We start from the raw sequence: 14,741 nt of genomic DNA on the forward strand, positions 1-14,741 counted from the left end.
CTGGAAACAGCCTTCCAGTCACAAAAACACTCATCAAAAATTACCCTTTGCTTCCTGCCTCTGACTTGCCACTTTGCCCTGGATCTCATTGGCTTTTACTTTTGTGACCAGTCTGCCATATAGGACCTTATCAAAGCCTTGCTAAAATCCATATACACTACATCAAACGCACTACCCTCATCACCCCTCCGTGTCACCTCCTCACCCCCAAGTTAGTCAGACATGACCTTCCCTTAACAAATCCATGCTGACTGTCCTTGATTAATCCGTGTCTTTCTAAATGAAGATTTATCCTGTCTCTCAGAATTTTCCCCAGTAATTTTCCCACCACCGAGGTTAGCAACCTTTGCACTCACCTTTCCTGACTTCGTCAGATCATTGAATCTCTTCCTGCACTGGATCGAGATCCTCCTCACCACTTCCCTCCTGCTGACCTGTATATTTCCGGCCAGGCCATTTTGATCTCTTGGGAACATCTTTGTTGGCCAACTGCTGGGAAGCGGACATCCCTGCATGCTCTTATTGCCTTGACCAGATATGTATCGAGATATCTGTAAAGCAGGGTTCCTGCCTTTCGGTATTCATATTTTTCCCTTTGCACATTAATTCCGCCCTTTCCAATGCACCTTCCGCGCTCCTTTCCCAACTTTCCCATGAGCTGTGGGCAGGTTGTTTTAAATGTGGGCGCTGGAAATGAGTCATCGATGATGTCATCGTACCCACACCCTTTCATAGGTCCAGGAAAAGTGTATGGCTGGTTTAATGGGACCATTATGTTAAAGTCACTCTGCAAGCGGGCTGATCAAGACATCATGTTCTCGACCTGCTACGCGGCCCACACACACCCGACTCGATTCAGCTGTAAAATTTCCGGCCCTGGATGGGAATTTTTAAATTGAGGTGTTGCCGGACCGCAAACCAATCAGAGAGCGCATGGGGAGGAGTTAAAGGAACTTGGAGTGAGTTTGGATAAGGGCAGCAGAGTTTTGGGTGAGTTCAAGTTTATGGAAAGTGGAAAGTGGGAGCCAGGCCAGGAGTGCATTTCAATAGTCCAGTCTAGAGGTAACTAAAGCATGGATGAGGGTTTCGCAGCAGATGAGCTGAGGCAGTGGTGGAGTCGGGTGATGTTACGGAGGGGGAAGTGGGTGGTCTTGGTGATAGACTGGATATGGGATTGGACCCTTATCTCAGGGTCAGGTAGGATTGCAAATGATGCAAATGTTCAGCCTCAGACTGTGGCCAGGGGGAGGGATGGAGTCAATGGTGAGGGAATGGGGTTTATGGTGGGGACTGAAGACAATGAAGGGGAACTTGGGCAGTGTAGCATCCGTTTTGTTGGCGCGATACGGCCTCCTAACGATCAAAAATGGCATCCGAGATACGTGCGCACACTGCTAACGGGAATTGTGGCAGACAAAAGCTTGGTACGGGCTTTGCACGTATATAAGAACATAAGAACATAAGAATTAGGAACAGGAGTAGGCCATCTAGCCCCTCGAGCCTGCTCCGCCATTCAACAAGATCGTGGCTGATCTGGCCGTGGACTCAGCTCCACTTACCCGCCCGCTCCCCGTTACCCTTAATTCTCTTATTGGTTAAAAATCTATCTATCTGTGATTTGAATACATTTAATAAGCTAGCCTCAACTGCTTCCTTGGGCAGAGAATTATACAGATTCACAACCCTCTGGGAAAAGAAATTCCTTCTCAACTCGGTTTTTAATTGGCTCCCCTGTATTTTGAGGCTGTGCCCCCTAGTTCTAGTATCCCCGACCAGTGGAAACAACCTCTCTGCCTCAATGTTGTCTCTCCCTTTCATTATTTTAAATGTTCTTATAAGATCACCCCTCATCCTTCTGAACTCCAACAAGTAAAGACCCAGTCTACTCAATCTATCATCATAAGGTAAACCCCTCATCTCCGGAATCAGCTGAGTGAATCATCTCTGTACCCCCTCCAAAGCATTGAATCGGGATCTAGGCCCCATTAACTCCACGGATGTTCCGCTGGATGTTAATATATGCTGGGCAGATTTTTGGAGGGTAACCCGGAGTTGGGGGATGTGAACTTGAAGCAGATCCTCTTCAGTAACTGCAAAAGCAGTTTTAGAAATTTGAAAGCTGACAGTAAGGTGGTGCAGGAATATGTGAAACAAGGTGGGCAGAAGGTCCCTGCGGGATCCAAAAGAGAGTACAAAGCATGGAAGGGAAGCATTGTGTTTACGGCAGTAAACCGTTTGTTAAAGAGACGAAAAAATAGAAAACATTTCTATGAGTCTGAGAAGGTGAACCTGATACTTAAGCCTCTAACTTTCATGCCGAGAGAAATAAAACATAGAATTTGCTGCTATGGATGTTTGGGAAGTCATGAAATGTGTTGTGTGTGAAAGCCTGTCTGTGTAAAAACCTTTGATGTTTCCAGGGAGAATGTTTAAAGTTGTTTTTAAAAAGGTATGTGGATGTTTATTTGTCTTTAAGTGTGTCTGTAAAGTTTTTCTCAACTGGCACTGATTAGTTTGAGATTGGTTTGAATTAATTGGAGTTATTGAGGTTAATTAACCTGTTAAAATCAAACTTCTATTATGCCATGGTGAAATTCTGGGGGTTGGTTCAAATTGTGTGAAAAACCTCTAGTTCCGGACATGAGGCAATCACATATATTTGGTATTTAAAAAATAAACATTTCTGACCAATTTCAAGAATGTGTGACCAGGGGAGTAAAAGGGAGGGACTGCTATAATGCGTGGAGCACAGAATCATTGTAATGTGTAAGCTATTGGTATGTGTGGGGTATAGAATGTAATGCAACTTTTAAAATGCGGAAAAAAGGACTGTAATTCTCTGTACAAGACTTCAGAAAGCAATACCTTCTGGAGAGTTGAATAAATATTTTGAGCATTTTTAAAATTTTAAAGAAAATTTTAAGTTTTGAATTTGAGTGGATGTCTCCCTCCGTAACAGAAAAGGAATCAGAATTGATGAATTCACCCATTGGGCTGGCTGGAAAGTCACAGTGGATGTTCTTTTTCTTTCCTTTTAAACAGGAGTGCTGATTACGGAGAGAGGTCCTTTAATATGGAACTGACCTCGAGGTGTTACCGAACTTGAACTTTGATGGGACAGTACTGTGTGAACTCCAGGTTTTCTTAAGTGAAGGAAGAAAGATGAATGTGTTCTCAGCGACAGTACTTGTGGGAATCTTCAGGCTGTGCAGCATGGAGAGAGAGGAATCCTTCCTCTCCGGGTGCACAGGGGGAAAGGACACACCGTGCTACCAGGAGGTAGGACTGGGGACACCGACGGGGTGGCAGCCTACTTCCACGAGGGAAGATGGCCGGGGTGGCTGGGGTCCAATTCTACGCGGTACTCCAGCAGCAAGGGTTTCATGTATGGCGAAGCTTCCAGACTGTGCCCTGAGCTGCAAGTCACGGTTACACGGGTTAGGGTGACCGAGGGGAGGTGCGTATGCTTGCGGTGCGAGGGACGCGTACCCCTAGGATAGTGGTGGCTCAGGAAATTGAGCCAAGATAAGGACAATCGATCCGTGGACTGGAAACGATGTGTACCGTTAGATTACAGGGACAAAGGGGAGCGTTGAAGTGTGCTGGCAGAAATAGTGGAAAGAAGAGGAAGGAATTTACGTGTGTATGTGGGGGTCTGAACGGGACTACCCGACGGGCATGTCGGTTGCGTTTTCGCGATGGTGGCAACACTCCGGGACCGGGATCGGTTGGGGATGGTGTATGGACTGCTGTGTGATCCCACACACTCCAGATACTGTAAATTCCATGCAGTTGCTAGCATGTGAGGCAGAGCCCCTTCCCACAGCCCACCGGTACAGGAGATGGAGGTTAGATGCCCCACCACAACTCCTGGACCAAGGAATGGGTTGGAGCTAGTCCCCATCGGTAAGGTCTTATACCACGATGTACACTACTCGGTCGCCTCAGTGATTTTAAACTTGACCCAGGTACAGACAGTGTCAGACAGAAACAGTGTGCTTGTATGAAGTACTGCTCAAGGAAATGTTTCGAAAGTTTTATGAATTGAGTTACGGTGGCGTGGATCGGGATGGTTTATACAATGTACATCGCAGGGGTTTGGGGAGGTATAAGAGTGGGCTGGTAAATGATACGGCAACGGCCTTCAGCACTGGCACGTCCTTTATTAACAGTATGGACCATGCTCAGTTGCAAATGCAGGTAAATACCTTAAGGGATCGACTGTGAAAGATACTGGGAGAGGGTAACACCATAGAGGGGTTGGAGTTGCAGGAAGACCAGGCCATGACCATTCACCTGAAGGAGGTCATAGCAGAGCTGGAGGCCCACGCTCAGACTGCCAACAGTCTGATTTGTGAAGATCGAAATACCTCAGCTCAGGCAGCACGAAATGATGTGTGTGTGTTGTACAGTGCTTGGTTGCTGAATGAAGGACACAGTCATTTGGAGGACCTTCAGCAAGGTCGCGTTCCTTCATGGGTCAGCAACAGGCACCTCACTGTGCTCAGTCTGTACAAGGGGTCGATGAGCCCATGCCAACTCCGACTGGTCTCAGAGGCGTACCCGGTCCCGGTTGATTGTGGCCGGTCCAATTTTACTGTGATAGGGATTGTGCTTAGGATGACGGTGATGAGCGGTTTAACACAGCCACCTCCGGTATACCAGGTACAAAATATTGGGGTGATAAGGGATGGCGTACACATGTGGCACCATGAGGTCCGCCATTCGTCATTAAATGGGGGTCCACGATAGCAGGCACAGACCTGAACGGGTGCCAACACTGGGGAGCACATGTTGGCCTTGGCTCTATATCATTTAATAACCTTCGCCAGAAAATATCTGTCAATCTCAGAGTTAACATTATTCATTGAGCTGGCACCTACTGCTTTATGTGGGAGAGAGTTCCACACTTCTACCACCCTTTGTGTGAGGAAGTGTTCCCTAACTTCTCTCCTGAACGGCCTGACTCTGATTTCAAGGTTTTGTCCTCTCGTCCTCGACTCCCCCACCAGGGGAAGAAAGTTTCTACCTACCCTATCAATTCCTTTCCATATCCTAAAAACATCAAACAAATCACCCCTTAACCTTCTGTATTCTCGGGAATACAAGCCTAGTTGGTGTAATCTCTCCTCACAATGTAACCCTTGGAACCCCGGTAACATTCTGGTGAATCCTCACTGCACTCCTTCCAAGGTCAGTCAATCCTTTCTAAGGTGCGGTGCCAGAACTGTGCTCCAGATGTGGTCTAACCAGAGCTTTGTACAGCTGCAGCAAAACTTCCTCCCCATTATATTCCAGCCCTCTGGTTATAAAGGCTAACATTCCATCAGACCTTCTGATTATTTTTGTACCGTACTATTGCATTTTAATGGTCTGTGCACATGGATCTCGAAATCTCTTTGGACTGGCACTGTTCCGAGCTTTTCACCATTTAAATAATACTCATAGTCATCCTTTTTTGTCCAAAATGGATGACCTCACACTTACCTATGTTGATATCCATCTGCCACAGTTTTGCCCACTCAGTGAATCTATCAATGTCTCTGTAATCTGATGCTCCCATCTACATAACTTACTATATCACCAACCTTTGTGTCACTGGCCAACATGGATATATGGCTCCCTATTGTGTTATCGAAGTCATTGATAAATATAGTGAATAGTTGAGGCCCCAGCACAGATCCTTGTGGGATATGTAGGGGAGGACGAAAAACCCCTCATTTTACCCAGAAGGAAAAGGGCTGTGGGATCAGTCTGGGCTGTGAATTGAAACCGATGGAAGGAAAACTTTGGGACACAAATGAATTTTAAAAGAGCAGACAAGGCCTGCAGGGGATAAAAGGGGGTGCATTCATGGAGACCCCCCCCCCCAGTGTTTGGACTCATAGGAAAGGGAATTTAATTTGGAACTATCGACCAGAAAGTTTGAAATCCTAAAGTGCACATGGAAGAAACTACAAACTTTAATCGAATTTGGGATTTTTTTAAAAGATGTATGTTGGGTCTGCAAGAAAAGGGGTGGAGTCAATATCAAAAGGGCCAGTTTGGACATTGGAACTAATCAAATTGTCTGGGAACTGTATACCCTCGAAACTTGCCCCTTGAAAACATTAGCATTTAAACAATGCCACATACATATTCCAACACCTTTTTCATCAGGCATAGAAATATCTGGCTCAGGCCAGACTAGCATAATGGCTACTTGAGGCCAATGCAATCAACACCCACTCAAACCTTGAATAGGTTAAGATCAGTGGGAAAAAAAACCCTTAATCTAAAACTGCTGCATTTTTCAAAATCAAAAGTCCACCAATGAGAAGAATCGACTTCAGCAGGAGAGGCGGACTGGATAACCTGGCTATAAAAAAAGGATTTCTGACGAAGTGAAGAAAGAAGTGATGATTTTCCCTGCCCTCGTGATTCAACAACCACAACCAGCAAGCCTCTCGACACTGAAGGAAAACCAGTGTCCGAAGACACCGAAGATAGAAGAAACAAACCACCAGACTGCGGAAGGCACAGTAGTGAATATAACATCTGGTCCCCAGAACTCCCAACTCAGTTAGGCCAGGAAAGGTGGGAGATTGGGCATTGTACTGATAAACTGGTGTAAAGATTTTTGTTGGGTCTGTTTTAGTGGGATTTAGGGGGATTGTTTTGTTGGTGTATTGCTGTTTGTTGAGTTATACCTTGTCAAATAAATTGGAAGCCTAAAGTTCCTCTTGGAATCACCTTGTCTCAGTTCTATTGTATTACATCTCCTGATCGTGAGTCTTATGTCAGAACTGTGTAAGGGAAGCTAGGAGCGCCTCGAAAACGCTCAACTGTGTGTCACAGGCTAGGGAAGAGGGGGTTAGGAGTGTTTGACACTCACAGGTGCCTCACAGGCTAGGCATAAGCTGTGGGGACGCACGAGTCTCAAAACCCCCTTCATAAGCTGTGGACACAGTCTCTCCAGGGGTGCTCTTGCAGCGCTCAGGGTACCTCACAGGCCAGGCATAAGCTGTGAGGGCAGAAGCCCAGAGAGAGACACCCAAGGTACAACAACCCTGTGAAAACCCCTTACAGAACATGGCGACCACGAAGGGACATAAGCAAACAGGAGATGTTAATATAACAGATGAGGTGATAAGAGAGGAAACTAAAATGGAGGAGAGAATTTCCTCACACATTTTTGGCAAGGTGAACCTCACCAAACCTTGGGTGCAAGCCCTCACTCGGGCAGAGCGCCCAGTGGATGCTGCTGCTCAGTGGACAGCAGGGAAGGACCACAACCACAAGGTGGAAAAGGCCATCTGGCTTATCTGCCTCACCCGCCAAGTCCGAAAGCTCGACCAGCGGGTGAAGGACTTGGAACAGAGTCTTCAGAAATCAGAGGAGCTCTCTGCTATCCGGGCTGTGGTTGGGGACAACCTGCTGGCCGAATTAGCTGGGGAGCAGCAAAGGAACCGACAGTTGGAGGAGACCTTCGGAAATAGCCGGGACTATCTTCAGTGTCAGGTCACTGAGGCCAAGGGTTCCCTCCGGGAACAGAACTCTCGGTACACCCAGAAAATTTGGGAACTGGAGAATAAATTAAAAAACGTACAGGCAGCCTATAAAGTGGCCAGTAGCAGTGAGTTTGCAGATCACGGTCCCTGCCAGGAGAGGATTAAAACTCTCACTCACGCTCTATCCCAGGCAAAGGGGATGGTCGCCCTGATAGGACCCGGAGAGTCCACAGGGGACAAAGGAGAGTATTGGGGGGTAGAGGAGAATCCAAAGGCAAGAGGTGCCCGACCACCTCCTGAGGCACCAGTGGTTTGTCCGGTGGGGTACCAGGAGGGGCGGGGCACGCAGGTAGTAGCATACCCAGGGCAGGACCAATGTGTCCTGTTTGGCAGCAGGGACGTGAGGCTCCAGCCGAGGGTCAGTTAAGGGCTGGATCAGGCGACCAGGCACTGTCTGCTGCACCGGGTATGGTGGGACAGCCGGAGGTAGAGGGACCAGCGCAGAAAGATCCTGAACCAGGGCGGATGTGCCCGGTCAGGCAGCACAAGTACGGTCCTCCACAGAGAGGTGGCCAAGGTCGGGGAGCGCTGGAGAGCGACTTTATTATTCCCCATGGAGTTCAATCACTCAGGGCCATGGTGGCCCATTTGGCCAAACTCACTCGCAGCGGGGACCCATCTATCCACTTCATGGAGGTGATGCAGGCAGGGTAAATTAATGGGCGCGACGAGGAAGAGACAGCCAAGCTGCTGCTCTTCTCTCTGAACAGCAAATTGTACCAGGCCCTACCGGCAGAATGCCGGAGGGGACAGCATACATTTACTGAGGTCCAGAGGGCCGTCCTTGAGGCTATGGGCTTCGATGAGGGCGGTCCTTTCGAACGGGTCGAAAGGACAAGGCAGCTCGCAGGGGAAACCCCGCAGGCGTTTGCGGACAGGCTGTGGGTGGTATACCACGCAGCCTGTGGGGAGCTCCTCGACCGGGTGAATCTTTTCGCGGTACAGACTGGCCGTCGGCTGAGGATGCTGGTGGCAAACTGCTTGCCCCGGCTCAAGGCCAGGGCAGAACTGTGGTTCGATTCCCGGGACCCCAACCTCACCGAGGAAGCAGTGGTCAGGCAACTGGCACTGGTCCAACGGAATGGAGGAGGGGAGGAGGAGAAAACCTCCAAAGGTCGGGTAAATGAAGTAAAACCCAACCCGATTCCCAAAAGGGAATGGCACCAGGAGGGTGGCCGCTCGTCTGATAAGGAGGGTGTGTGCTACGGGTGCGGGAAAGCTGGGCATTTTAAAAGGGATTGCAGGAGCCCAGTAAAGAGATATGGGGGGAGAGGTTCTTTAGGAGCCGCCCAGAGTGGGGGAAGTGGAGCGAACTCCTCACCATACCTTGATGAGATAGTAGCTGCAGTGAGGACAGCACTGGAAGAGACTGGGAAGGTAGCCACGGCAACAGGCAGGGAAGCACCAGCAACCCTGCCAGTACAGAGACCGTGACTAGCCCAGACCCAGACTGCATACCTGTGCCCACTAGAATACGACCCCTGGGGATGACCCTGGGTCAAGATGGAGGTTGAGGGTGTATTGGGTACTGACCTTTTGGACACTGGTGCTTCCAGCACGATAGTCCATTCGGAGGACCCCGCAACCTCACCTCTATCAAACGGGGTGCCGTATCAACTAGTTGGGTTCACAGGTAATGAGAAGGCTGGGTTTTTCTCAGTCCCGCTCGCAGTTCGTTTAGGAGCACTCCAAACACAATGGAAGTGTGTCCTGATGAACTGGGAGCAGGTGGGAAAAGGGATTTTGGGGGCTGATTTTATCATCGCTCGCCAGATCCTAGTAGACTTGAGGAATCACTGTCTATGGGGCACAGTGGGCACGGGAGCAGAGGGAGAAGTCATGGTTATTGATAAGAAACAGGGAAAAGGGACTCTGTGTACAATGAAGCCAAAAGGGGGTTACGACCTGGAGGTTCTGGTCGGTCACACCCCGGCCGAGTACCGGGCCTATGTGCAAGAAAATCTTGCAGCATTTGCCACCCATAAACACGACTGTGGGAGAGTCACAGGAGTGGAGGTTAGAATAGATGGGGATCTCATGTCCCGCCCGCAAAAGCAGTATGGCTTTCCCCGAGAGGCAGAAGCAGACTTGGAGACAGCTTTAAGCTCGCTTGTCGAGCAGGGTGTTTTGAGACCCATAGCCACCCATGTCAACTCCCCGCTTTGGCCGGTTAGGAAACCGGATAATTCTTGGAGGGCTACGGTGGATTATAGAGTGCTCAATAAAAACATCCCAGCTTGTGCCCCCACATTAGCGGCGGTTGCGGATCTGATAGGGGAAATCCCTGCATCCGCAACCACGTTCACAGTGTTGGACATATCCAAAGGATTCTGGTCTATCCCTGTATGGAGGGAAGACCAGTACAAGTTTGCCTTCACCTTCCGGGAACAGCAGTATACATGGAGCTGCCTCCCACAGGGCTTTCATAATAGTCCCAGCACCTTTCACCAATGCATGGCGAACTGCTTAAAAGGCTTCAGCCAGCCACACCAGCTGGTCCAGTATGTGGACGACCTGTTGTTGTTCACAGACAGCAGTGAGGAACACGGTCCACTGCTGGCCGAACTGCTGGTCTTACTGAAGGAAGGGGGTTTTAAAGTTAACCCCAAGAAAGCCCAGATAGGTCGAGGAGAGGTAAAATTCCTGGGCCTGACGATAAGGGCAGGAGAAAGGGCTATTGATGAGGCTAGAAGAAAGGCAGTGCAGGAACTCCCTGTCCCTAGGGATGTGTCGGGGGTAAGGTCTTTCCTGGGAATCACTGGCTACTGTAGGGACTTCATCGAGGACTATGCAGCCACTGCCGCCCCTCTGCTCAGACTCCTACATAAGGGGGTCGAGTGGGAATGGGACGAGGGCTGTGAGGCAGCATTTGTCCGTCTTAAGAGAGACCTGCAGGTAGCACCAGCCCTCGGGGCAATTGATGGGGGGGAGGAATTCTTCCTGGAGGTGGCAGCCAGTGGTGACAGCTTAAGTGCAGTGTTGCTCCAGGGGCGAAACGGTCAGCTGAGACCAGTGGTGTACTCCTCCAGGGTCCTCACGGAGGTAGAAAAGGGATACTCCAATTGTGAGAGGCACTTGCTTGCCACCCACTGGGCAGTAAAGAGAGCTCAGATCTTTACCGGAATATCCCCCATTACACTCCTCACCCATCATACCCCGACGCAGATGCTGTTGGACGGGAGGATTAAGGACGGGACAGTGAGCAGTGCTAGAATCACTCGCTGGACCCTCCTCCTCTCCCAAATGACTTTAAAGGTCAAGGGCCTCTGCGAACCCAGGCTCGCAGCAAATTTAATCTATCCAGGGCAGCCGCATCGATGCTCTGTGGAGGGAGTATGGGACATTAACTTTGGATTTTGCGCAGGGATACATCCCACAGGCCGCGAGATCTACGTTGATGCCTTCAGTTCAGTGTCCGCGGGTACAAGACTCACGGGCTGTGGAGTTTGGGATCCCAAGGCAGGAATTGCCTTGGCTCTTAAACTCCCATGCACCCTGAGCGCCCAGCAGGCGGAACTCTCGGCGGTGATGTATGTGGTCACACACCCCGAGGAATTCCCTACCCCATACACGATTTGCTCGGACAGCATGTTCACTTGCAATTCGTGTACAGAGTATCTGGCGATTTGGTCACGCCGGGGGTACACCTCTGCGGATGGGAAGCCCCTTGTGACCAAACCCCTGCTAGAAAAGATCGTGGCTGCAGTGGGAGAAACCGGGGATGTATATATCCATAAGGTAAAGGCCCACTCCAAAACTGAGCCACGGGGGGAAAGTAACCAGCAGGCAGACCTGCTGGCAAGGGAAGGTGCTCGCACAGGTCGCCCATGGGACTCATACAAGGCAGGCAGGATAGCAGCAGCAAGAAGCAAGCCAGGGACACAAGGGAGCGTAGGGGCGGCTGCGGCCCCGGACCTTAAAGTAGTCCAGATGCAGAATCCGATCCTGAAGGCTGCCTTGGCTGCTATCAAAAGGGGTGAAAAGACGGAGGGCCCATACAGTGCTGTAGATATTGCTGTGCGGGAAGGCATGTTGTTTAAAGGGGACAAATGGGTAGTGCTGCCACAACACCGGAGGAAATTCCTTCAGCTGGCCCATGAGGGTCCAGGTGCGGGACACTCTGGGCCGGAATCTACCTGGCAACGGGTAGAAAAGGCAGGGTGGTGACCAGACCTCCGGGAAGACGTCCGCAACTTCTGTGCGCTGCAAACAACCCAGACCCTCAGAAAAGGAAGGCGTCTATGGGACACGTCAGGCGGGTAGAGGGACCATGGCAGTCAATCCAGATCGACTACATCGGACCCCTACCGGCCGCCCAGGGAGGTTACAAATACTGCCTCGTCCTGGTGGATGTGTTTTCCAAGTGGGTGGAAGCCTTCCCTTGCCGAACAGCTACCGCGGTGGGGACTGCAAAAATCCTGGTGAGGGAGGTGTTCTCTCGGTGGGGTCTACCTCAAATCGTGGAGTCCGACCGGGGAAGCCACTTCACCGGCCAGGTGATGCAGGCCACCCTAAAGGTGCTGGGGATAAGAGCCAAATGGCATGTCGCCTACAACCCTCAGTCCTCAGGCCCCGTAGAACGCCTGAACCAGACTCTGAAGGAAAGGCTGCGCAAGGAGATGGGAGACTCACCGAACAAGTGGGTGGAGGTCTTACCGTTGGTCCTCATGGGAATCCGGGCCAGTCAGTCAAAGAGCACAGGGTACTCACCACATGAGCTGATGACGGGCCGGATCATGAGAACCCCACTGCATGTGTTGGCGCCGGTTCTCACCGAAGGGCAGCTCCGAGAGGTGAACCGGGACCGGTTTGTCAGGAACCTGTTTGAACACCTCAAACAGATTCACTGGCAGGCTGCTAGTAACATGGGCAGACAGCATCAGAGTAACCGATTGCTGCTAGAACCCAGCAAACACCACGAATGGGAGATAGGGGACCAGGTCATGGTGAGGAACTATGCTCGGGTCGGGGTTTTTGAAGCATTATATATGAGACCATACAGCATAGTCGACAAGGCTAGCCCTATGGTCTATGCGGTTCGACTGCCTCGCCGGGTGAAGTGGTATCACATTAATCAGTGTAAATTGTTTGACCCCAAAAGAGGTAAAAAACAGAGGGGACGAGCAAGGGAAGGGAATCAGGCACTGGGGGAGGAACAGGCCCCGGTGGATTTGGAGACTCCGGAGGAGGCAGCGGGCCCCGAAGCTCTACAGCAGGGAAGGGAATCAGGCACTGGGTAGAGGTTCCCAGCCCACTAACAGAAGTAGGGAGAAAGGCTCTACCATTAGAAAGGTTCAAGGGGAAGCTGAACCTCCCATGGTGGATCAGCTGGGGCTAGCCCAAGAGGTGGAGGAGATGGCATTGCAGCCCATAACATGGGATTCTGCACTGACAGTAAGGAGGAGTAACAGAGTGCCATAGCCCAGGGCGCTGTGGTCCCCTGCTTACTTAGCCTCCCGCCCCAGACCGATACGGCGAAAGACAACAGGGAGGGTGCTCTGTTGCACTAGCAAGGGTCTCCCACCGATTATCCGGGGCTCGGGAGGGCCTTGGAGGGCAGCACAAAACTCATTAAGGGGGACCATACGAGCCCCTCAGCGGAGGGCATCCTGGTCCCCAGGGTACGGTCAGCCAAGTGGTCGACGACGCCTGTACAGTGACAGGATATAGCCTGGTCACTCGGGGACGGGTGGCGGTGTGTATATTTTCTCTTCCTGTTTTGTTACTTTGTGTTGTGTGTATATGTTTTTAGGTAAGGCAGTGATGGTTGGGTACAGCATTTTGTATGTTTGGAACATGTTAAGTGGGCCGAGCCTGGAGAGGGCTCTCAAGGCAAGGCCATGTTCTTCTTGCTTTTCAGATATCAACACCTCCCTACTGGACGTTAGTGATGCTGGTATCGCTAAGGATCTGCACCGGGCACCGAGGGGACACCGAGGACTCCCTAGTTTTCGGATGCTCCGGGGGCAGAGCGCCAACAGTGACCACAGGAGAAGGGACTCCAGCGACGGATGGCCAGGTCACCTACTCCCACGAGGGGAAATGGCCTAGGTGGTTGGGATCGAACTGCACCAAGTACTCCAACCATAAGGACTTTACCTACGGAGAGGCCTCCATCCCCTGCCCGGAGATCACTGTGGCCACTTCCAGAGTGAGAGTGACAGAAGGCAGGAAGGTATGCCTAACTTGCCAAGGGGACATACCTCTGGGACTGTGGTGGTGGCTCAGAAAGCTCAAGAGGGACATGGGAGACCGACACTCGGACTGGGAACGTCTGGATAATGATACCTACCGAACCATCATGGGGTCATCTGGTGGGGTAACGGTGTGCTGGGAGAAATGGTGGGCGTACGACCAAGGAATTTATTTGTGTATGTGGGGATCCACTCGCGTGTGTTCAGAGGGGGTCTCCATTGCTTTTTATAGGTGGTGGCAGGATGTCGGGGATGGGGTGGTATGGGATCGCAGCGGGGAGGCGTGTGTGATCCCCAATCCCCGGGTACCAATAAATGCCACCGAACTTGTAGTTCGGGAAAGAAAACCCCCACCCACGGCCAAGCCCACCATCCCACACGAGTGCCCGACAACAACCAGGGGGCCAGGGAATGGTTTAGTGTTGGTCCCTACCGAGAAACTACTTTATCAGGGGGTACACTACGCAGTGGCATCAGTGGTGCTAAATCTGATAGAAGTCCGCCTACCTACGTGGTGTCCCCGGGAAACCGAGCTGTTATACCAGGCTCTGCTGCGGGAGATGTTCCGGAAGTTCTATGAACTGGACTTCGGGGATGTCAAAGTGACAGACTTGTATAAACAGTGGGATAGGGCCGAACCGGGCAAGCAGAGGCGTGGCACTTTAAATGACTTTCTTACGGGGTTTAACACCAGGGCGTCTGCCATAAACAGTTTGGATAACATGCAGCTGGCCCTCCAGATAAATGGGTTAAAGAATCAGCTACGCAAAGTCCTGGGGGACGAGAATACCGTAGTGGGATCCGCGCTCCATGAAGAGGTGGCAATGACAGTTCATTTAAAGGAGATTATCTCTCAATTGGAGGCGCAGGCCAGGGCTGTAAACGCCTTGATTCAGGAGGATAGAAACGCCTCCGATCAAGCCGCCCAAAATGAGGTGTGCGTGCTCTATGGGGCCTGGTTGCTGGAAGAGGGACGGAGTAACCTCGAGGATCTGAG

Source organism: Pristiophorus japonicus, chromosome 6, assembly GCF_044704955.1.
Source record: "Pristiophorus japonicus isolate sPriJap1 chromosome 6, sPriJap1.hap1, whole genome shotgun sequence".
NCBI lineage: Eukaryota > Metazoa > Chordata > Chondrichthyes > Pristiophoridae > Pristiophorus > Pristiophorus japonicus.